This window comes from Schistocerca gregaria, chromosome 8 (assembly GCF_023897955.1).
Source record: "Schistocerca gregaria isolate iqSchGreg1 chromosome 8, iqSchGreg1.2, whole genome shotgun sequence".
Lineage (NCBI taxonomy): Eukaryota > Metazoa > Arthropoda > Insecta > Orthoptera > Acrididae > Schistocerca > Schistocerca gregaria.
Window position 1 is genome coordinate 342,871,787 of NC_064927.1, and position 24,422 is coordinate 342,896,208.

Here is a 24,422-nt window from a genome sequence, read left to right on the forward strand (position 1 = left end):
TCGTCACTTTACCATAATCACAGACCACAAACCTTTGACATCGCTTTTTCATCCGACCAAGCCTGTACCTCCACGTACAGCGCAGAAATTCATTCGCTGGTCTATTTTCCTCTCGCAGTACCGCTACGATACCTTGTATCGGTCCACCGCTAAGCACGGAAACGCCGATGCGTTGTCCCGCTTGCCTGTTGCTGAGGATAGGGCATTCGATTCCTCCGAACTTGCTTACATGTTCATTGATGCGGAAACCGGTGACGTGGTCGAATCGTTTGCGATTGATTTTCGTCGTGTAGCTACAGCCACAGCTGCTGACTCTGTCCTTGCTCCCGTTTTGCGTTTTGTTCCTACGCAATGGCCCTTGCCAAAGTCACGGATCTGTGACCCGTTGGTTCGCCGATTTCTTGCTCACAAGGAGAGACTTTTTGTACGACGTGGTTTTGCTGTTGCGTTCTGATAATGATCAGTCCAGGGTCGTGGTACCACGTTCGTTACAGTCCTCTGTCTTACAGCTTCTCCACCAAGGACATTGGGGTATAGTAAGAACGAAATAACTTGCTCGTCAGCACTGTACTTGGTTCGGAATCGATGCCGCGATTACGAATATGTGCTCTTCTTGCATGGTGTGTGCCGAACAACAATCAGCACCACCGCGGAAATTCCTTGCATGGCCAAAAGCCACTTCCCCTTGGTAACGCTTACATATCGACTTTGCTGGTCCATTCTGGAATGCTCGATGGTTGGTTGTGGTAGATTCATTCAGTAATTTTCCTTTTCTTGTCCGGATGTCTTCCACGACATCATCTGCCGCCATCCAAGCGTTATCTGCTTTCTTTTGCATTGAAGGTCTTCCACATACTATTGTTTCCGACAATGACCCACAATTCATGCCCGCAAATTTCAGTCATCTGCAAGGCCAATGGAACATCTGACGTCCGCGCCGTTTTCGCCACAGTCAAACGATGCCGCTGAACGATTGGTCAGGACTTTCAAGTCACAGATGTTGAAGTTGAAAGAGTCGCATTCTCGGGAGGACGCGTTGTTGCTCTTTTTGTCCTCGTATCGCTCTCAGCCCGGAGATGGTTGCTCCACGGTCGTCATAATCGAACCTTGATGTCTTCGCTACATACGCCGCATCAGGTTCCTGTGCCGCGGCAGACACCTGCTTTTGCTCCAGGCGACGTTGTCTACTATCGCCACTATCGAGGTTCACGGCGTTGGCTCGAAGGGCGCATTCTTCGCTGCCTCGGACGTGCTATGTATCTATATATTATTCAGGTCCATCCGGTTACGAGACTGCGTAACCGCACATACAACGACTAAAATTAAAATTATTAGCATTCTATTTAATTAAGCCCCCATGCACGTGGCGACCGCTGCTTCGGATCGTCCCTTGGAATTCTTTTGATAGTAAAAATAGCAGACAGTCGGATTGTTGTAGTAATTTGTACTTTAGTAATTGTAGTCTATATTGCATGTGTAGATGTGGTAATTGAACATTTGTAGTTGTCTTGTCATTCTTTTAATGGTATTTTGGCAGATTTTAATTTTTGATGACTTGTATACGGGTTTGACAATATTGTGCAACTATGAAGATTTCAATTGTTCGTTGATCGTGTTTGTCGGGAATCATTTTGTGTGAATAGTATTGTTGGTGATACAGTGTCATATTGTGTGTAATTTTCGTATAGGGACGAGTCTTGTATGTTTTGTAAATGATTACCCGATCGATAAAAAAGGCAAAAATGATGGATAGTGAGAATGACGAAATTGTTAACATAGCGAACTCGCCAACACATGAGAACAGTATAATGAATAATGAAGTAGAAAACAATTTAATAAGTCGGGAAAATAGTCCGGAACCAGTTCAAAATTTTTCTCAATCAAAAATTCACAGAATACGAGATTAACGATAGAAGATTCTGAAATAGTATCGAACACAGATAGCTATACGGCTATGCCGAAGGAAGTTAGTTATACGGGAAATTTTAGGGGCGAAAAGAATTTCGAACCAGTTAATATGGAGCAATTGATGAGTGCAGTATTTAATTTCGGATTTGAATTAAAAACAGTGGGATCACAGTTACGATCTGAATTTAAAACAGAGATGGGAACTTTGGCAACACGGTTAGAAACTGATATGGGAACAATGGAAGCACGGTTAGACTCGCTGCGGTCGCGGTTGGGATCTGGATTACAAACAGTGGGATAACAAATAGGAACAATGGAAACACGGTTAGACTCACAAATAGGAACAATTAAAACCGAGATGGAAACAATGGAAACAAGGTTAGACTCACGAATAAGGATATGTTTTAAAAACAGGATAGATGAATTAAAGAAAGAAATTAGAGAAGAAGTTCAACCGATTTTGAATGCTCACAATAATAGATTAATTTCAATAAAAATCAGACAAAAGGAACAGGATAGAGAACAGGAACAAAAAGATCGCGTGATAGTACAAAAATTTACAACACGCACACGATAAGGAATAAATATTTGAAAGAATCGAGGAATCTGTACCAAGTGAAAGAATAAATAACCTAACACAACAATGTGAACAATTAACTACTAAATGTTTCAATACTGAAACCCGAGTCGCGACACTTACGGAAGACGTAAATAAAGAGAAAGAACAAATAGGTGACTTATCGGAATGAGTTGAGGAGATTTCAGATAAACTGACGAGTCTTAATTTAAATGGGGACAGAGATTCATACGATACAGCTCCATTGCCATTTGCAGAAACCGAAGAGTACCAGAACATAAATAAACATGTTGAAAATCAGGGAAAATCTAATGAATGCTTTAAAAGGGTATTTGAGGCATTACGAAAGCAAGTCAAACAAATTGAAAGCGAAATCGTAGGAAAGGACAGTAGAAGTAATTTAGAATCACAGATAGCAGAGGGCTTTGAAGAAAATAATTTATTTCATTTACGAGAAGCAACAAGAGAGCGCCAGGCGCGCGAACTTGACAATAATCGACATTGGTACGGGGACAGACGCGGTAGGTCTTTGTCGCCACGAGGCGAAAACTTTGACTATAAACACTTTTTTCTGTTCGGAAATTTAAAATCTTTCGCAATTCTAAGAACGACATACATCCATGTTCATGGTTGGATCGATTTATGTACGCACTTCCACCAAAGTGGACACTAAGTCACAAACTGGAATTTATGTGCGGCTATTTATGTCCTCAGAGGATTCACTACACTAAGTGAATATGTGCCGTAGCGTGCACAGGGCCCCGAGCTGTAGTGGTGCTATTTCCCTTTTAGTTTTCTGAACCGCTGCCTACTCTTTTACTATTCTTTGTATCTATCAAAACAACTCTTCAACTATCAATCTATCTAGAGAGCAGCAAAGAAAAACCGGATATGACTATTTTACCCAAAAGTGATTTCGGAAATTACCGTTTGGACTTACTATATCTTCAGCAGACATAATAAGGTTTACACCGATCATCGAGCTCTGGAATTTCTTATTTCAGTAAAATTAACACGTGGAAGATTGTTACGATGGGCGCTGTATCTACAGGAATATGATTTTGTTATTGTTTACATACAGGGTTCTTCAAATATTATTGCTGATGCTTTATCACGTGCACCTATGGGTTTGAAACTAAGTGCTGAGGAGGACTGCAAAGAAAACAATTATTGTGTGATGTTTAGTCAAGTGTTGCGTTTGAAAATTTTATTTCGTCTTCGCTCCAGGACATCGCTAAGGAGCAAAAAAAAAAAAAAAAAAAAAAAAAAGTCTCTGAGCACTATGGGACTTAACATCTGTAGTCATCAGTCCCCTAGAACTTAGAACTACTTAAACCTAACTAACCTACGGACATCACACACATCCATGCCCGAGGCAGGATTCGAACCTGCGATCGTAGCAGTAGCAGTCACGCGGTTCCGGACTGAGCGCCTTAACCGCGAGACACCGCGGCCGGCGCTAAGGTGCAAAACAAGGATCCAATCTGGAAGGACATTAAGGAGAAGTGGAGGAGGAAGGAAAGCTTAGCGATTAGACAGTATTATTTAGTTCGCAATGATATTCTTTTTAAACGAAAATCGGTCGACAACTCTGTTTGGTTAGTTTGCATTCCTGATGAGTGGGTTAGTAAATTGATTTGGTATACACATTTCAGTTATGCACACTTTGGTCCCAGAAAATGCTTTCATAAATTACGAGAAAATTGCTACTTCAGTAATATGGAAAAGCGTATTCGATCTGTTCTTGCCAAATTCAAATTATGTCAAAAGGCTAAGCCGCCTACTATTTCTCACAGAGCACCGTTGTTTCCTATCACTCCAGCGAAATTAAAGGACATGGCTGCAGTCGATTTGTTCGGTCCAGTGGTTCGTTCTACTAATGGTTTTGCGTACATTTTGGCAGCAGTGGAATTGACATCAAAATATGTGTGTGTTTTACACCTTTACGCAAAGCAACAGCTCGTTCAGTATCTAACGCTTTCATCAAACATTTTGTTAAAGAAGTGGGTCATGTTGATGAGGTTATATCAGATAATGGATCAGTTTCGCTCTAAAATTTGGCTTCGTACTCTACGGCGTCGTAAGATTAAACCAATTTTCATTTCACTTTTTCACCCTCAATCTAACGCTTCAGAGAGATGGACGAAGGAAATCAATAAATTGTGTCGACTTTATTGTCATCAGAATCACAGAACATGGGATCAGTATCTTCATATTTTTAAAAACATTCTGAATGAGCTCCCTAAAGATTCAACTTCTATACCGCCTATATTGATATTAAAAAATAAAGCACCGACAAATCGCATTTCTGAAATCGTTCCTTTTCCGCCTTCACGGAAACTGCGGCATTCTGAAGTTGTCAATCTGGCTCTACAAAATATTGCCTCTGCGGCTGCTAGAAGAGAGAAATCAGCTAAACGTCCTGGTAATTTAAAAACGTTGTCAGTTGGTCAAAAGGTGTTAATTAAGTCTCATCGTTTGTCTCACAAAGGAAAAGGCTTGTGTCGCAAATTTTTTCTGCTTTATAACGGTCCATATAAATTTCGCAAAATTATTCATGATAACACTGTCGAAGTAGAAACTCTTAAATCACGGCGCTGTGAGGGAATACATCATATATCGAACGTTAAAATTTTTGTGGAATGACATACTTTTGAGAAACTAACAGTTATACGTAAACACACGGAGAGTACAAGGATACTTCACCGTGTTCCGGCGGCGGCACATACTCAAAGCAACAGTGAAGTCTGCTCGCCGCACAAGGCAGTCGTTGACCGCAAACAATTACTTCTTACGTCACGCGTACCTACAGCTGATCGAGCGCTCAGTGCGAATGCACTGACAGCCGTAAACTAATACACAGTCTAATTTCTCCGATTAAATTCAGTATAAAGCTATAGTGACTTGATAAATTATGTTATTAACGTTCAGTATTTTTCAGGATACGGTTGTATAAAATATTTAAGAACTTCAGGTAAATTCTGTGTGTGTTCGACGTTAAGAGGATTTGCTATCGAGAAAATTTCAGGAAGAATGTAATTTCGAAGAAGAAAGTAATGAACTAAAAGGTAACTATTAATTGAGTTTATTTTTCAGGAAACATATTTCCACTTAGGTACGTACTTTAGACGTAATTTGCTGCTCGCGATTACGTGATTCATACTTTGTGTTAACTGATTTTGACAATGATTGATTAATGAACAGGGTTGTTAATTATGTATATTACGCATCGCTTTGCTGCACTGCTTTTTCACTGATATCATATTTTTTTTCATTGTGTACCTGCTGTGCTTATTTATTTAAATTATAATTGTCACCTGATTAATTGTGCTGATATGGTTATGTACGTAAGTTATACTTTGTTATTTATCTGCTTGCGCCTTCATGTTTACTTATTAAGATTACATATGAACATTTATTTGCTTATGCTGATATTATGCTAATGACCTCTTTATTATGTGAGATATATATTTCCTGCATTACGTATGGATTGCATATTTACACATTTCTCTTTTGTTGTCATAACTACTCTTTAATTTGGTATATAAAAGTGCTGATATATGGTGCACGAACATGGAGTTTAGGTCACACTATGGTATTAATTATAAATTGTTCGCTTGGCAGAGCCTCGTTATAGGGATTGTGCTACATCCACTTGTTGACATTCTGTTCTCTACTGGTATATTTACTCGCTATTGCATGTTTTGCTTACGCTCAGTGCTTTATATTTTAAGATAAGAAAATGAACTGCTATAATTCTACGAACGACATTGGTACAAGAAACTTCATTGAAGTTATATGAGCTGGAGGTTTTACGGAAGCTGTATAAGTTTATGCTAATAGAAAGGAAGCTAACGACATGGAATACCAGCATTAGGTTTAGACCATTGACAGGTATTACACTGCATTCTTCGTGAGCAATTGAAAAAGCAAGTGACACTTGACACAATAAATACTCCACATGTTTGCTTCTGTTTTGCCATGATTCATGAAGTGGTGTACACACTGTGAAATATTACGATCATTCACACTCCGTACTCGTACTTACTTACTGAAAGTTATTCAAACTAAAGGCTGTTGGAGGTCATGTATGCATTTCTTTTGTTTAATAATGGACAAGGTAACTAAAATGTTTTCTAATTCATAATGAGTAGAAGATTTGGGTCAGATGGATTACACAGAGGTTGTGTGTGGACATTGTGTCTTCGGATTGTATGGGATGATGAATTGAAGTTTGCACTAGGATTTTATTTGTACTTGTTCGAGAAGACTGACTAGAGGAAAGAGTTGTTACGGAAGTGAAATGATATTGGTGATAAGGTTTATGTTGTGGTTGGCAGGAGAGCCAACCCGTATAACTAAAGGAGGCCGAAATGCACGCGTTTTAGCTCACGCAGGCTGGCGTGAGGTCTGGAACATGACAAGGGAATTAGAATTGAGAAAAACGGACGTAGCTGGTGGAATACTTAACTTGAATCCATTAATGGAGAACGTCGCTCTTTATGGTACATGATTCACAATATCAATGGTACGGATACTGGCGCCCTGCTAGGTTGTAGCAAATAACATAGCTGAAGCCTATGCTAACTATCGTCTCGGCAAATGAGAGCATAATTTGTCAGTGAACCATCGCTAGCAAAGTCGGCTGTACAACTGGAGCGAGTGCTAGGAAGCCTCTCTAGACCTGCCGTGTGGCGGCGCTTGGTCTGCAATCACTGATAGTGGCGACACTAGGGTCCGACGTATACTACCGCACCGCGGCCGATTTAAAGGCTACCACCTAGCAAGTGTGGTGTCTGGCGGTGACACCACATTCCTCCCCCGCAAATCGGCGTACGGTTGTGGCATAAGGCTTCCGCCCGCCGTGGGGAGGACCCCATGTTGACGTATGCGACGAGGTGGGGAGCCTAACACGCGAGGCTGTGCCCCCCGCACCCCGCCATTCGGACCGCGGGGAGCTAGGAAACGCCTGAAAACCTACTCCAGGGTGCACGCCAACATGCGGTGTATGCGCCCGTAGAGAGACAGGAGGGGCCGATGGGTCGACCTCCATCGAGCCGGGGCACCAGACGGGCGAAGACGACATATGGTCCGGAGCGGGCAAGAGTTCCATGTCGGAGGACAACTGGTCACGGGAAGTGATCGGCGGCGCGTGACCCAGGGAGGCGCCCGGCGGTTGCTGAGACGCGTCCACGGCGGGTGAACAGGCGGCGGCGGCGGCGCGTCGCCATGGGGCAAAATGGAAGGCAGCGTCGGTAACACCTGGGGCTGAGGCGAGCCAGTAGATGGGTTCCCGGGGCGCTGATCGGATGGCACCGTCGCTAAAAGCAGACGTCGAGCGGCAGATCCCGTGCGACGACAGAGTCGCAACTGATTGAGATGCCGACGCACCTCACCAGAGGTGATCGTTACAACATCCCAAACGAATAACATATGGTGTCTTGCCCAACAGAACAACTGCACACGACATGGTCACAATTAGTACTCTAACTACGGCTACCTCAGAACTACTACTGCCCTCAACAACTTCTCAGCTACAACTGCAAGTGGAAGAGGCTGAATAATACTCTTTGGCACAATCTCTGGCGCTGTGACTTAGTGTAGCCACCTTTCAAAGATTCTGGGCTAGTCCCCCATTCGGACTCCGGGAGGGTCTGCCAAACGGGAGGTGACCATGAGATGTGGTAGGTAACCTAAAATATGATAAAAGGGAAATGCAAGGTGAAGTCTAGACATAGTGGGGTTCAGTGAAGTGAAATGGAGAGATGACAAGGATTTCTGTTCAGATGAGTATAGGATAATATCAAGAGCAGCGGAATATAATGTAACGGAGTAGAATTCGTTATGAACAGAGAGGCAGATCAAAGACTGTGTTACAGTGAATAGTCCAGTGACAGGGTTGTTCTTATCAGAATAGACAGCAAAACAGCACCGACAACCATAGTCCAGGTATACATGCCAACATCGCAAGCTGAAGAGAAAAAGAATATATATGAGGATATTGAAAGGGTAATACAGCACATAAAGGATGATGAAAATCTAATAGTCCCGAATGACTGGAATGCAGTTGCAGGAGAAGGAGCACAGGAAAACGTTAAAGGAGAATATGGACTTGGAAGCACTGGATAGTAAGGCGTACCCAGGACCAGATACAGACTCTGAACACAATGTAGTAGTGCAGAAGAGCAGGTTGAAGTTCAAGAGATAAGTCAGGATGAAAGAGTACTCAAAGACGTGGGATACAGAAGTGCTAATGAATGACGAGACATGTTCTAAGATCTCTAAGGCTACAGATTCAGGAATAAGAAATAGCGCATTAGGCGGTACAGATAAAGACGAATAGACATCTAAAAAATAGCAATTACTGAAGTTGAAAAGAAAAGCTTAGTTACAAAAAAGGTAACTGCGTAGAAACCATAGGTAACTTTAGTTGATCGATGAAAGAAGGAAGGAAGTACAGAAATGTTCAGGGAAATTCAAGAATAAAGAAATACAAGTCGTTGAGGTTCCATTATATAATCCGTCTGAGTAGTTTTCTGTTTCATCCGTCCCCCCCCCCCCCCCCCCCCTCAACCTTCCCCATCCTACTTATCGTTTTGTTTCATTTCCGCCGAATTTCAGTTTCTCATGCCAGATCAATTTTTGTCGCGGTTAAGGTATTTAATCAGTCCTTCTAACTACCTATTTTAATACCTTCATCACCTGTGGAGCTGATATGCTTGTACCAGTGTGGTCGATCTCAAATATGTAATTCATTCACTGTTGCGTTCGGCGCAGTTCCCCCATTCCTGTTTTATTGTCCAGTACTAGAGTTACTCCTGCATTCGTTCTGTTCAGGTTTGTGATGCTAATCCTACACTTACCTGAACACAATTTGTTTACCGGGATGGACAAAGATATGGAAACATAGCGAGAAATGCAAGCTTGAACATAAATGCAGATGCAAGACATACCTGAGAGTGGCACTGTTGTTTCTGACCCCCTTACATTGCAAGTTTTAGTCGTAGATGGGAAAGTACTTTGTGCAGTAATGGGTGCATTGCGTAGGAGCTACGTGAATTAGAACGTGAGCAAATATTTGCTGTGCGTACGGTTTGGCTTCGGTAACCAAGATAGCCGAACTTATTGTTGTATCAAGAGGCACCGTATCGAAAATAGTAAAACAGCAAACAATGAAAGGGGAAAAACATCCTTTGTTGGGTCAAAGGTGTCTAGACTGATTGTGACAACGGTCAGTAAACAGTATTGGTACAAAAATAAGAGAACGACAGTCGCTGCCGAACTAAATCTCGCACTCACGAAATCTGACGGTAACAAAACAACACAGAGGGAGCTCCATTCCATAAGCAGAGAACTGTAAGGCGAGCTGTAATTCCAAAACAACTCTTCAGTGATACAGATGCCCGTAACTGAAAAACGTGGTGCCAGGGTGATAAAAGCTGGACTATGGAGGAATGTAATATAGTAATTTGGTCGGCTGAATTTAGTTTCATACTGTTTACAACTTCTGGTTGAGTTTACGTGCCAAGAGTGTACTGTGGTGAGGGATTGCTTACGATTTGTACAACCATGTCGTGCTGCTGCATGTGCCCCAAGGCCACTCTGCAACTTCGCATTACTGCCAAGGACTTCGTGACTGTTTTGGCTGATTAGATCCATCCCATGGTACAGTATTATTTCCGCAATGATGAGTCTGTGCTCCAAGACAAATGTGTCCATGTTCCCACAGCTCGCATCACCCACGTCTGGTTTTGCGAGTGATAAGAGGGATTTTATCATCTTCATTGGCAATAAAAGTCAGCAGATTTCAATATTATTGCTCCTTAGTGGTCTACTTTTGAGAGAAGTGTGCATGATCGATATCCACGTCCATCATTGATATCACAACTGCCCACCATTTTGCTGGGAGAATGGTATAATATTCCGTTGAAAACCATACATGACTTGTATTTATCCTTTCCGAGACGACAGTAGATTACTTTGTACCAACGTGTCTCCTACTCCCTATTTAGCACGCTAGTGTGTTGTGTTACTGACGCTTGTAATTTTCGCCCAGTCTTGATTTTTTCTTTAGGTTTCCTGTGGCAGTTCTGAGCACGTCACAACAGATGCACTGGGGTACTGTAAATTTATTGATGGATTAAAGACACGGTACTACGAACGCCAATATTATATTCAACGCGTGCAGAATGTAAGAGTAAATAGCAAGATGAATTTCCTAACACTTAAGAACAATAAATATCCTGCAGTTGGGCTGTAGGAGCATACATCTTACAGTTGACTGTGAGCTTTTTATATGGCTAGGCAGCGACACCATAACAATGACTCGATTGGAAGCTGAGTATGCAACAAAATAACATGCAATGAAAAAGAGAATAACTGCACGCCATTTAAGGAGTCTCACGAAGCTCTACGGAGCTGTAGAATACTGTGGAGCGTACTGAAGAAGAATTTGCTACATTTATTACTGACAAAAATGAAATCAGGAATGTTTTCTAGTCGAGTCTGTGTCCTAAATAGAACTGATTGACAGAAGTTGAAAAACCTACTGAAAAATTGGTAAACGCACATAGCTTAATGAAACGTGGTCTCGCAAATAAAAAAACTGATTGAAAACCCACTCGCTAGACAACATGAGAAGAAGACTCGCTAGATATGGAATGAAGGAAAGAGTGGGGATCACCAAAAAAGAACGGGACAATATGAGTGCAATGTTAAAAGCTCACGCATAATGGAAGTTGAAATAGCATGCGCCATAGCAGGCTGACTCTGAAAACATAATTTTCTGTAAATGAAGATTACTGACCGATACTACTCTCAGTCATAAGCCAAAACTTGTTTTATCTCCCACTAATGACAATACAATCAAAGGTAAACATTGCGTATAAGGCCATCCGACCTAAGTATGACGTGTGGTTGCCTTAAAAGCTACGATTAATTTGCAGTATTAACTGTCCTCTGTTCTCTAATTGTTGCATCAAGTCTTTACGGTGCTTAGGGACCACACCGACAAATTTTCAGAGACGACTCAGTCATTATTCGGTGATTTAAAAATTAGTTTTAACCATAAGTCAGGCACATAAGCGTGATACATAATGCACTCTAGCCGATTCTATAACTGATGTTCTACTTGTAATCCTGCGATGTATGTTACCAGTTGCAGGTTGCATGAGAATCCAGAATGGACTACAGACTACTTCAGCACATCACATGTAATGGGTCACTGTGGGAAGAAAAAAAAATTAAACAGTGTTGTGGTATCAACGTGCATCTACTTTCTAACACTACTCGTCCCACGCCATAACACACAAAATCGTCCGCAACGAGTGTAGCGCTTTATTTGGTAGCATCAGCTTTCAAGAGTGGGGTGACAGAGGGAAACTTCGCAACGGGAATTCAACAGATACGCGTGCTGTGGTGTATTATACTAAATATAGAGGATTTCACGTCGATGTTTTAGAAAGCGATAGCGAAATGACCAATTGATTTTACGCCTCTTGTGAGCCTTGTGAGGTGCTTTCAAGAAACCGCTGACTTCCGTATACTGATATTGGCAGATGACACCGATGAGACCCGGAAATGCGAGGATCGCATGTGTCGCTATTAAATCTCACGAGTATAGGTTTTATCTGAACATTGGTAGAGATGACCGGTATTCCAGCCAGGAAGCGTAAATCTGTTTTCAGTTTCAGCGCACCGCACTTAAAAGGGGCACAAACCAAGCGGTACTGCAACCTCTGAATAATGATTCCCGTATGACGTTTCTCCGTGATACTTTTACACTTCCCCGTCGAGAACGAAACGTTTGTAACATTCCAGAGGCAGACTGAATTCTTCAAACGTCTTGAAAACCAACTATTGCTTCCACGCAGCTTCAGTGAACTTACAGCAGCTACAGAAGGAAAAAGAGGTAGCGCGAGCCCTTTCAGACCGGACTTATTATAGAGAGTCGGTTATTTTCAACTATTTCCAGGCTAGATTGATGGGGAGTGGAGTTACTAAATGAAAGACGATGGTACATCATACCTATATTACAAATTTAATTTAACACAAGTTTTCTGTAGATGCATCATTTTTCAACGATCGGTTTCAATCTCAGGTCATTGCCATGCTGTTACTATGCATTCAGTACTACGGATGCTTCTGCTCGCCTCTAGTTAACACATTATCCTAGCAACCTCATGCCGCGTTGAGACTGGTTAGTGTAAACAAACAATGTTCGAACTGAACACTGCGAATTATCCTTGCAACCACCAACGTTTTGGACACAGCACGTCTATGTCATTCCATATTCAGGTATCTTTGAATAGTAAACTGCGAAGAATTGCTACACTGGTCAATTGCGGTCTGACTGTGTTGGTGAGGCAGTAAATTACACAGGGCAGTGACCGTCACGTCAATTCACTTTGGAGGTGTGGCGGTGGGACTTGTAGTCCCGTACCACCCTCTGACGGTGACAGTACTACATGAGTCAGACAGAAAAATTTAGCGTATCGTGGGCAGGTATGGGCGGAAAGTACTGGAAGTAGAATGGGGGCTAGTCTCTCTAAAGGATGCGTCTGTGTTGATCGTTCCAGGCCTATCGTTAGCCATGGTCGGAATCCGATTCCTCTAGGATGGTTAGGGGAACCCGATGTCGAAGCCAGCGGCGTGGAAGTGTGGTCCCAACGTGGCGTAACCCATGGACAGTGACCCGTAAGGCATCCACTTTCTCATAGAACCGCCACGCGTTGTTGCGTATGGTCGTCTTTAGGGGGACGATATCCGCTTCCTCGTGGAGAGTGACAATTCTCGTGAGTGGCGGGGCGTGCAGGCTCCACCTGAGCACCTTGTTTTGCAGGCGCTGAAAGGTCCACATCCTGGTGACACTAATGGTGGCGCATGCAGCAGATCCATACGTGAGGGCAGGCAGGATAAGTGTTCGGTAAATGCGGAGCTTGGTATGCAGGTTAAGTTCCCTACTGTGGAAGAGTGGGTACAAAGCCCAGGTCAGCTTTTACCCCTTGTTGGTGACATACTCCACGTGACAGTGGAGAGCAACTTGTGGTCCATCAGGACCCCGAGATAGGTGATTGTCGGGAAAAGGGCACCTGCACAACTGCAATCGAATTATTGCGCATGAGGACTGGACACCTTTTCGTGAAGTAGACTGCTGTGGTTTTGGCGGCATTGAGAGCTATTTTGTTTGTCCGGCACCAGGTGATTGTGGCGTCCACCTGTCGCTGGAGGCTGGCGACGACGGCGTCAGTAATGCGGCCACTGGTGTATAGTGCTGTGTCGTCAGTGAAAGGTGGCACTCGGGGATGACCGGTATATCACTTACATAGATATTAAAAAGGATGGGGGATAGCTCCAATCCTTGTGGAGTGCCTGCCGACAAGTGGCGAATGCTAGAACGCATTCCCCGTTGCGCCACTAGAAAAGTCCAACCACGGAGGAAGTCATCCACGATCTTGACATAAACATCCGGTATAAGGGTCTGTGTCAGCATCTTGTGTACGAGGCTGTCTTGCCACATCTCGTCGTAGGCGTTTTGCAAGTCCAGAAAAACAGCAGCTGTCGACTTCGCAGTGCTGAAGCCTTTGCTGATATGTGCAGTGATCCGTAGGACCTGACATTCGGCAGAGAGGTGCGAAGTGAATCCAAACTGTTCAGGACAGATCGACCCAACTGCCGCAAGAGGTTGGGAAGGTCGGTGAAGGATCACAGATTCAAGGACCTTCTCCATAGTATTTAGGAGGTTGATGGGCCTGTTGTTGGTGGGGACCACAGGGTCCTTGAACCTCTTGGGGATCGCAATCAGCTTGGCATGTTTCCACTGAGAGGGGAAAAGGCCAGACGTGAGATAACAGTTTAAAATCTTGGTTAACAAGATGAGTGGTGTGTGGGGAAGGTGGCAAAGATGTTCATTTAAAATTCCGTGCAATCCAGGGGCTGTCCGGCCACGTTTCCGTCGAACGATGCGCTGAATTTCTTCCATGGACATAAGAATGGGGTGCAGACTGCGGTATGCAGTTGTGGAAAGCAGCAACAGCTGTCATGACTTCATGTTCTACCTGTAGTTCGTTCAGAGCAAGGTCCTGGACAACAGGGCAGGTTTTGGGCCTCAAACGCATCTGCCAGAGTTTCCACAATTTGGAGGGTATCATACGACAAGCCCACTGCCATGCGAATAGGATAGACAGTCGCTGGCATAGAACGTTGCAGGGTGCGGATGACAGCCGAGTCAGATTTTTGGCAGAGTAGGTAAGCGGACATCCTGTCCTCCCATTGTTCGGACCTCCAGTCAGTGAGCCGATGGCTGAATTCGCGCCGGAGGCGTCTCATTTGGCGTTTGTCCTGAGGGTCACGAAACTGCTTCCACCTCCGGCGGTAGCGGATCTTTTGCACCTTCAGCTCTCGTAACAGAGGGGGCAAGTCGTCCAGGAGTGTTAAACATCGAGGTGCAGTGGAGGTGGAGAGTTTCACTGCTTTCTGTATTTTGGCAGTAAGGTAATCCACAGCAAGGACTATATTGGCCGGTGTTGTCAAATCGAGGTCGCGTCGAGTGGTGTTATTAAGTACTCTGGCAAACTTCTCCCAATTGGTAAGGGTAGCACTGGAACGAACATCAAATGAAAGGGCAGCATTGGTGAGGTGCTAGAGTATTGGCTCATGGTCAGAGGCCAGTTCTTAAAGAACTTCCAGTGAAAACGAAGTGGTGATGTTTTTGAAGATGGTCATATCCTGAACGCCTGGCTGGCAGTTAGTATGGACTGGGATATGGTTAGGTTCGTGGGGGCCATAGACCGATAGTGCTAAAGTATCCTATAGGTCAAGGAGGAGCTGTCCTTTGGGGTTAGTCGCGAGAATGCCAAGCTGGGTGCTTGGCATGGAGATCCGCCCCAATGATGAGCCTGTCGAAGGATGACAATGTGCGGAGGTCTGCTTCCAGCAGTGGCTTGTTTGGGCCCAAACACGCTGCTGCAATGGTAATGGCACCAAGACGTGTGGAGATGGTAACCGCAGTGGCCTCTATGTGTTCTATTGGCTGGAGAGTCTCTTGTGTATGGACAAGAGCTTTGTTGAGGAATATAGCTGTGCCTCCACCATGGCCGTCGAGGCGGTCAGAGCGGTAACACACGATGTTGCGAAGGCGGAAATCGTCTGCCGGTTTGAGGTGTGTTTCTGCGACCAGTAAAACATCCACACGATAGTCGTGGAGGAAGGTGTTCAATTCTGTCTTCATACGTTTTATGCCATTGGCATTAAAAATGCAAGTGACAAGATCCCGAGGGGGCTGGTGGTGGTGTGGAGGTCCATTCGCCATTACAATATTTGACTAAGCCCTTCCACTAGGGCGATGACTTTGGAGAGCCCGTCCTCCAACTGACGGATTTTTTGTGCAGTGTCACGAATATCAGCCTGGGTGTGGGGTTTCGTGAAAAAGGAGATGACCTATAGGATTTCACGCATATCCGCCCAAAAGGACGCATCATTCTCCACCACTGGGGGAGGGTCCCGGGTGGTCTGCTTGCCCCTACGGAGCGCAGTTGCAGGTGTAGTAGTGGGCAGAGTGGGGGTAGGGGCACAGAGCTGAGATAGAGCCACAGATTGACTGGAGTGGGCTGCAGCTGGCTCCAGTAGTTGGTGAGCAGTGGGAGCTGTCATGGAAGACAGACAATGAGGAGACCGGGCTGCAGCAGCAAAGGATGTCGTGGGAGTCTGGGCAGGAAGGGGCACAGGAGCCACCGAACCATCTGGTGTCTGAGTGGCTGGTACCAGAGTGGCTGCTGATAACAGTGCACCAGGCTGACCCCGCAAAACAGGGTAGTTGGTCACGTCCCATAGCGGTGTGGAGGTTGATTTGTTCTTGGTTTCTCTTTGGGCGGACGAGACGACTTCAGTGCCTTCTGGTAAACATAGCACCCCCTCCAGGATGCCATGTGGTGGGGATCGCGTGTCGTTCCCAAACATCTGGCACAGGTAGGTTTCTCCAAAGCAGGGAGTGTGCAGTTCTCCACTAAATGTGGGCCAGCACACATAACACACCGCAACGTCAGGGAGCAGTAATTCCCAGTATGCCGTAAACGTTGGAATTTGACAGATGGCTGGCCCGTGGCGGCCCTCGTACGATTCAATCCGGACTTTCGTGTACAGAAGATACCGCTCTGTCCTCCCTCTGGGAAAGGGAGACAACGTGGGTAGGGCAGGGGATCAATGCCCTGGTCTCGGGATTCCTTTTGCTGTACTTTTGGACCAAAGGATCGTTGAAATCGAGTCGAAGCAGTTCCTCCTTGACCTCCTCTGCCGTAACCTCTGGTGGTAAGTCCTTGATGACGATTTTGGTTCGGCGATTACCCGACATCTGGTGGGTAAAGTAAGGCATCGCCTTTGATTTTACGAAATCGAGAATGGTACGATAGTCGTCCCTACTGTCAAGCATGTATTTCACATGATCTTTTTGGTAAACAGGTCTCAATTGGCCGACAATGAGCCGATGGAGCTCAGTGTTCAGTTTCGTGTAATTAGTGACGTTATATACCACAATGGGGGGTATCTTCTCTTTCCTCAGAGGGCTTGGCGGGATCTCTTGAGGAGGAGGATCGGGAGCATGAGCCATTTCCTCATCCACAGGACCATCCGGTGCGGCGTCCCCCGGCAGGGGGGTATCGGAATTCGATCCGCTGCCGCAATAGCCCGCGAGGGAGGAGGGGCGTCTGGAGCGACAGCCAGAGGACTTCCCGACTAGGTCAGGGTGTCCAGAAGACTCGCCACGGTGGTGGGCAGGCGTAGAAAGAGGTGCAGGTACAGCCGGGTGGTGGTCAGACAGTCGACGTGCTCGCCGCCTTAGTACAAGAAAGATCAATTACTAGGCGGTCAGGTGAATCGTCGGACGACGACGACGACGACGACGCGGATGAACGGACCCTGACACGCGACGATGGACAGCCTTCATGATGACCGGTTTCAGTGCCGGTGGTGTCCACCGGCGATTTGTGGCGGTTGGCGCGATTCAAGCGATCTTTCGCCCGTTGCGAGGTGGGCGGAGCATTGTGCGCGACGGGAGGCCGTGACGAGCGGCGTTTTCGACGCGGATTTCCCCGAAGGGCGGCGGTGCAAGATTCGGAGAGTCGCGAAGGTTGCTCCGCGAGCTTCTCCTTAGTGGACATGGATCCGCCTGACATGGCCAGGGGCCCGGCACGAGAGGACTACGCACATCTAAAACGTGGTAATAGCTACTAAGACACCAACGCCGAAATAGCAAGTATACCAACGCTGATAATCGGTGCAAAAACTATAACGATACGACCCGGTAATGCACTCATATCAGAAAACACTTACAGGGATCCAGCCTGCAGCACGTGCGAGACGACTTTGCGACCTTTCTATATATTGTTTATTAAACAAACATTCAACTGCGAGATGCAAATAGGCGATGATACGTACACGACAGCAGCGCTATTCAGGTCTCCATCTCGTCGTACAATCTGGTGTTTCTCGACTTTCATTAATTTCAGAGCTACAGTGTGACTGGAAATGTAAATAAATGCGTGCTTCTTGTTACGTGCCCCGTACATTCCCATCTAAGTTTAAATTCAGTCAACTTATCATTTGTCGTTAAACTCTGCCCACTCTTTCCATTTTTGAAAAAATAAAGCTATCTGTGAGTCTACAGTTACACTCGGCAACTCATTTTTTAGTGTCTGGCAGGGGGGTACTTCTAGTAGTACTAACATTTTCCTTTTCCATACGCGATGGTAAGTAAGACCAGCGAATGTCAATATATATCGTTTGAATGTAAGTTTCTCAGATTCTTCCGCCATTGTCATTTAGCGTGGTGCATATGGAAAGTGGTAATACGCGGCCTGGTTGGTTTTGGGACGTCCGATCTCCGAATTTTATCTGTGAAACGTAACCTATCTCCTGCTGCGTCTATCACTGAACTTTTATTAGTGTCTTCATAACGTTTTGATGTTTACAAAGGGAACCGTACAAAACGCGTCTTCTTTATTTGGGTTTCTATCAAGTTTCATTGTTAAGTATTAAAATTATTTCAATAACACAGTTTTGATAGCAAGTATTTTGTATACATTTCGTTGGATGACCGGTTTCGGTCTTTATGACCATCATAACACCATATTTTTATTATTTGGTGAAGTAGGAGCCAGTCCACGCTTGGAGGCGTATTGAGCACTGCGGTTTAGCAACTTAACGAGTCTGTTAAAACTTTAATGGGGAGATTATAAAAAAAACTATTCTACATTATAATTTATAGATGAAACTGGAACATTGAATAGATTCTAGAGCGATTCAACTTCTGCCTTCGTGTAGAACGGGGTGTCATGTACTCTGTACTTCTTATGAACACTACCCACACTTTTGTGGGAGTGATGGTTACTTTCTTTTCGATCTCAATGTAGCGTGCTTACCAGAAAGAGATTGTCAAGTTTCTCATCGATAATATTGAGACAAATTGATTATGAGATTTCTGTACTTTATACTCACGCCCGATAACATGGAACACCTAGCAAAACAAATTATCACGAATAGGAGGTGCGACAACATAGTAAAGAATCTGATTTCAAAAAGATGTCGCTTACTGTTTTAGTCAAGTTTAGTGTTGTCTCCTTCAAAGTAATTGCTTCTGATTGCACACACTTTTTTCAGCACTTCTGCCATTGATGGTGACATTTCTGGAACTCTTCTTGTGTAATATTCTCCAACACCCTCTTCACAGCTTTTTGGACACCTTGTGCTTTTTGAAAGTGGTGTCCCTTGACAGCCGTTTTGTCTCTTGGAAACAGAAAAAGTCGCACGGAGCGACATCTGGTGAATAAGGTGGCTATCGTAGTACTGAAATTGGTTTTGCAGTTAAAAATTGCTGTACTGACAGAGCAGTATGGGATGGCGCTTTATCGTGATGCAGAATCCAATTATCAGCAATTCTGGCACGGACGCGAAGAACTCTTTCTCGTAGTCATAAAATTTCTTTGTAGCAATTGATTAACTTTATGTCCAGGAGGCTCCCACTTTTTACAAACAATTCCCTTGGAATCAAAGAAGCACACAAGAATGCATTTCACTGTTGTATTTCACATGCGAGCTTTTTCTGGTCTAAGTGACCCCTTTGAGCACCATTGCGAACTTTGAAGTTTTGTCTCTGGCTCGTACTGAAAAAACAAAGTTTCATAACCAAAGATAACATGGCTCACCAATTCTGGTTTGATTTCCGTTTGCTCTAACAGATAGGCTGCCACATTATCCCCGTATCTCGCTGTTGTGGTGTGAGGTTTTTGGGGGCCGTTTTAAAACAAATCTTTATCATATCAAGATTTTCAGTTATTATTAGACGAACCGTTCCTCGATTGATGTTCAGTTCTTGTCCAACCATTTTCACGGATAATCTTCATTCAGATCATATGAGTTCAAACACCCTGGCGAAGATGACATCAGTCCGTGAGGTACATGGTCGTCCACTGCGGTCTTCATCTTCAACATTCGTTCTGCCTTCACTAAACATTTTATGGCAACGAGAAACTTGAGCTCTTGACATAACGTCCTCTCCAAATGGCTTATGAAGCTCACCATAAGTTGTTGTCGCGTTTTCCCAATTCAACGCAAAAAAATTGCATACCATGGCGCAATATTATGCAGTTCCATTTCCATGACGAGGGACGCAGAAACGTGTTAACTTATTACAGCACAACTCACAACTGAGCAGTTGCATCGATGAGCCGCTTGGACTAGAAGCAACTTATAGACCAGAGTCACAGATATTGTGTCTACGTAAGCCAGCAGGTTTGAAACATCTTGCAAAGAAAATCAGTCTCGTTACTTTACTGTTGCACCTCGTACTACGTTGCTACTCTGGCGACGATTTTCTCCAGAAACATGAGGAAGAGCACTAGATTTTATCAGAAAATCACTTGACTAGCGACGAGTTTAAGGGAGAGTTCCAAAATCTGGTCCTAGAAGGGATAAATCGGGCACGACCGACGGCGTGTCGTCCTGTGCCTAAGGCCACACTGTATACAGTGCTGAAGATCAAGTGGTCAGGCACTGTTCTCCTGAGTGCCTTCGCTTTGCAATCGTGCACCGTCTTAGCTGAGCTCGTCTGAGTGCCTTGCAACAGACACAGCTTCAATTCTCCTCTGTGTCAGTGATTTTTTGGCTTGGGTACTGGACGATGTGTTGTCCTCGTCATCATCAACACGCAAGTGGTCCATTGTGGCGTCAAGTGAAAAGACTTGCAAGTCGGCGGCCGAATTTCTCGTGGTGGCCATCAATGGCGTACGATCATTTCATTTGCCTTGCAACCGCTTTTCTTCGGTGAAGTAGCTCCTCAGTTGATGTCACGAGGCCGAGTGCACTCCGTTCCAGTCCTCCTATCAAGCAAAAATCCTTGGTAGTACCGGGTATCGATCCGGTGTATCCTGCATTGTAGTCAGCTGGACTGAGACGCTTTTGCGGAGGCGGACAGACTAGCGGTAGACGGATATGCTACTTGTCATTACAGTACATGGAGAGCGCCTCTTAGTGTCACTTCTTTCTTTTTTTGGGTTACAATACGTAGATAGGAGTAAAACACTGAATCCCTGAAATGCCTCACTACTTAAATCAGAAGTAAGGATTTTTTGTTTCGCTGTTACTAAATCAGTGTTCAGTGTGGCAAATAAAAATTAACCCCTATTCCAATTACGAAAATGTTATACTTCTCTAAAGATATATCGTAAATAAAAAAGAAAACATTTACTGGTTTGATCTCACACCAACGGCACATCATTAATAAATTCGACGCTGCTATTACTTACACTAATCATTGAGACGAAGTCGTTTAAAACGTACTTGTATTGCTCGCACATCCTTTTGCGTAGTGCAGCAGTTCGACGTCTCATCGACTGTTTGTAAATCCCTTGCTGAAATACTGTGCCATGCTGACTTAATAACCGTACATAACTGCCGAAGTTTTGCCACCGCAGGGTTTTGTCCACGAACTGGCGTCCCGATTATGTCCCATAAATGTCCGAGAGGACAGATGTAGGAGACATATCTGGTTAGCAAAATCAACGCTACCATCAACTCCTACCAATAGAAATCAGGATTCATTTGACCAGGACACAGTTTTTCTGTTGTCTAGGGTCCAACCGACTGGTCACGAGTCCAGGAGAGTCACTGAAGTCTGTCTCCCGTGGGTCGTCAGCTGCGATAGCCCTTTAACGACATACTTCACCGCAATGTGGAAGCGAATATTTTCATCGTATGTCCTACATTGATTTCTGAGGTTATTTCATGCAGTGTTGCTTGAATGCTAGCGCTGACAACTCTGGGCAAACACCGCTGCTGTCGGTCATGAAATGAAAGGCGTTCGCTGCTGCGGTATCCGTGGTGAGAGGTACTGCCTGAAATATGGTATTCTCGACACACTTCTGACGCTGTGGATTTCATAATATGGAATTCCCTGCCGATATCCGAAATGAAATGTCCCACGAATCTAGCTGCACCTACTATTCCACGTTGAAAGCCAATTAATTCCCGTCGCGCCTGTCATGTATGTACTTCCATAACGCTATCCCATGACTCTCGCCTTTTCGGAGTATGCCATTCCAAATGCTTCTTACATTTCACCTTGATTCTTGGCGCCCCGCGGTACACATTCGTACGCCCATGTCACATAGGCAGCATTTTTTGCTGTATGTGCATTAATCATCATAACCTCAACAACCACAGACTCGTCGTTTAAACTTATGGTTGACCGTACAAACATTCAACTGCGAGTTACATGTGCCTTTACAGCTACTGGGCGATCTTACGTATTTGGTAACAACACTATTCGTATCATCACCTCGTTATGCAATATTGGTTTTCGTGCCTTACTGGTCACGTCACACTACTCTTCCGTAAGAATATGTCGTACGAAACATAACGCCATTTTTCTCGTTTTCTTTTATTTTGGGACGTTATCTCAGATTTGGTATGGGGATGAATTCGGTTAAAGTTATCAAATGGACAGCAATCGTTACTGGAGGAAAGATATTACTTTACTCGTAGCGTTCAGTTTAATGCGCAATATGCTGTCAATAATTAGGCATATATTTTAGATACTGATGCTATTTGCGACATGGTTCAATATATTAAAATTTCTTGAAATTTTCTTACTTAGTTTTAACAATATTGTTGTAAATTTGGTGATTTCTTCCATACAAAATAACAGACTTGAAGGCTGTCTATATAAACATTTCTAGCAGTCACTGTATTCTCCAATTCGTGATCCTCCATCAGTTTATCAATTTGAGGACCAACAAAAGTCCCAGTTTTCACTTTTTCTTGGCATCAATGAATAGTTTTAAATATGACTAAGAAATTTTTAAATGCGAGTGAGAAGGTTAACAACAGACATCTATCTTCAGTCATCTGATATGTTGCATCCGTTTTGTGTATATCAAAAGCGTTATCATGCGGAATGGGCGAAGTAACAAAATGTACAGGGTGTACATAAAGTCCAGGAACGCTTTCAATTGTTTATTGCACAAGTAGTAAACATTGTGCAGATGTCATACATATTGCAATTTGCAGATAAGTTCTGATATGTGACCCATGAGTTCCCCCCGGCAGACGTCAATACGGTAATCGAATTTTTGTCATACCCATCACAACATGGCATCGTCAACTGTGACATTTGCTTCCTGTTTTCTCTCCTGGAGTTCTGTTACATCACATGGTAAACGCGGTACATACACCAGATGTTTGTGTCGCCAAAGAAAAATGTCACATGGACTGAGATCTGGTAATCAGGGAGACCATTTCATGAAACAGCTGTCTCCTTCTGTATAACAGCCGATTCATCGATGTAACAGCTTCCTGTTCAGGTACTGAAGAACTTCACGGTGAAAATGGCACCCCATCATGCTGAAATATGAATGGAGAGTCCAATTGCATTTGAGGCATCAGCTACTGCTTCAACATGTCCAAGAACGAAGATCCAGTGACAGTGCTCCCGGCGAAGAAGAATGGCCTGTACAGTTGATGACGTTGTGGGGCAGCGGGTGGAATTTAATTGTTAATAATAAATGATGTGGAATGTCTTTCCCAGCGATGCACCATATGTGGGGTGGTGGGTGGGAATTAATTTGTTGAAATTTGTTGCGGGTTGAAATATTTGTTATTAAAATGTTCCTATGATTTATTTAATGCTGTTGTTTGCCCTTCCCAACACTTGTTCTCTAACTACAATATTGGCAACCAGAAAGTGATTAGCAAAACGTGAAGTCTGTAATTAGAATTCCTAGTGCCCACTTCAACTGAGAAATACACTTATAGCTACAGCTTATAGCTCTAAAGAATTAGATTGTCTGGGGATTCATAATCAAAATCGATTCACTCTAAAATGTTCACTATATTCTGAAAGTCACAGACCAAAAAGAATCCACACAATCTAACTACCAGAGAAGTTAAGAGTCTAATGCACTGATCCAACTATAACTGTTCAAATTAAATGTTTAAGTGAATGCTCGCCATAATTTGATGATAATGTTCATCAAACGCCACGCTAAATAATGGTAGAATGTCTGTCCCACAGCGGCACGTGAAAATACGACACACCCAAACTGAAGGTAGATCATTAAAGTCATCCCAGAATTAACACTTCACTCGAAAACGATTTCATGGTTACAGGTATCACAAGTAACTTATTACGGCATCCGAGGCTTTTTATAGCAATGATACCGACGCGACGCGACTCCCGGCACAGATAGTGCGCAGATCAGCGTCTGGAGAGAACTGGGGCCTTTTTTTTCCTCTCGCAGCGTTCTTATATATAAAACCGCGGTACGCACGGCTAAGGGAACGCCTGATTAAATCCGCTCTGCCGACTAGCTGCTGAGCTAGTACTGCACCACTTCAAGTTATCGAATAAATCATTGCTTCCTTTGATGATGGCCAATGCAGCTCTCAATTT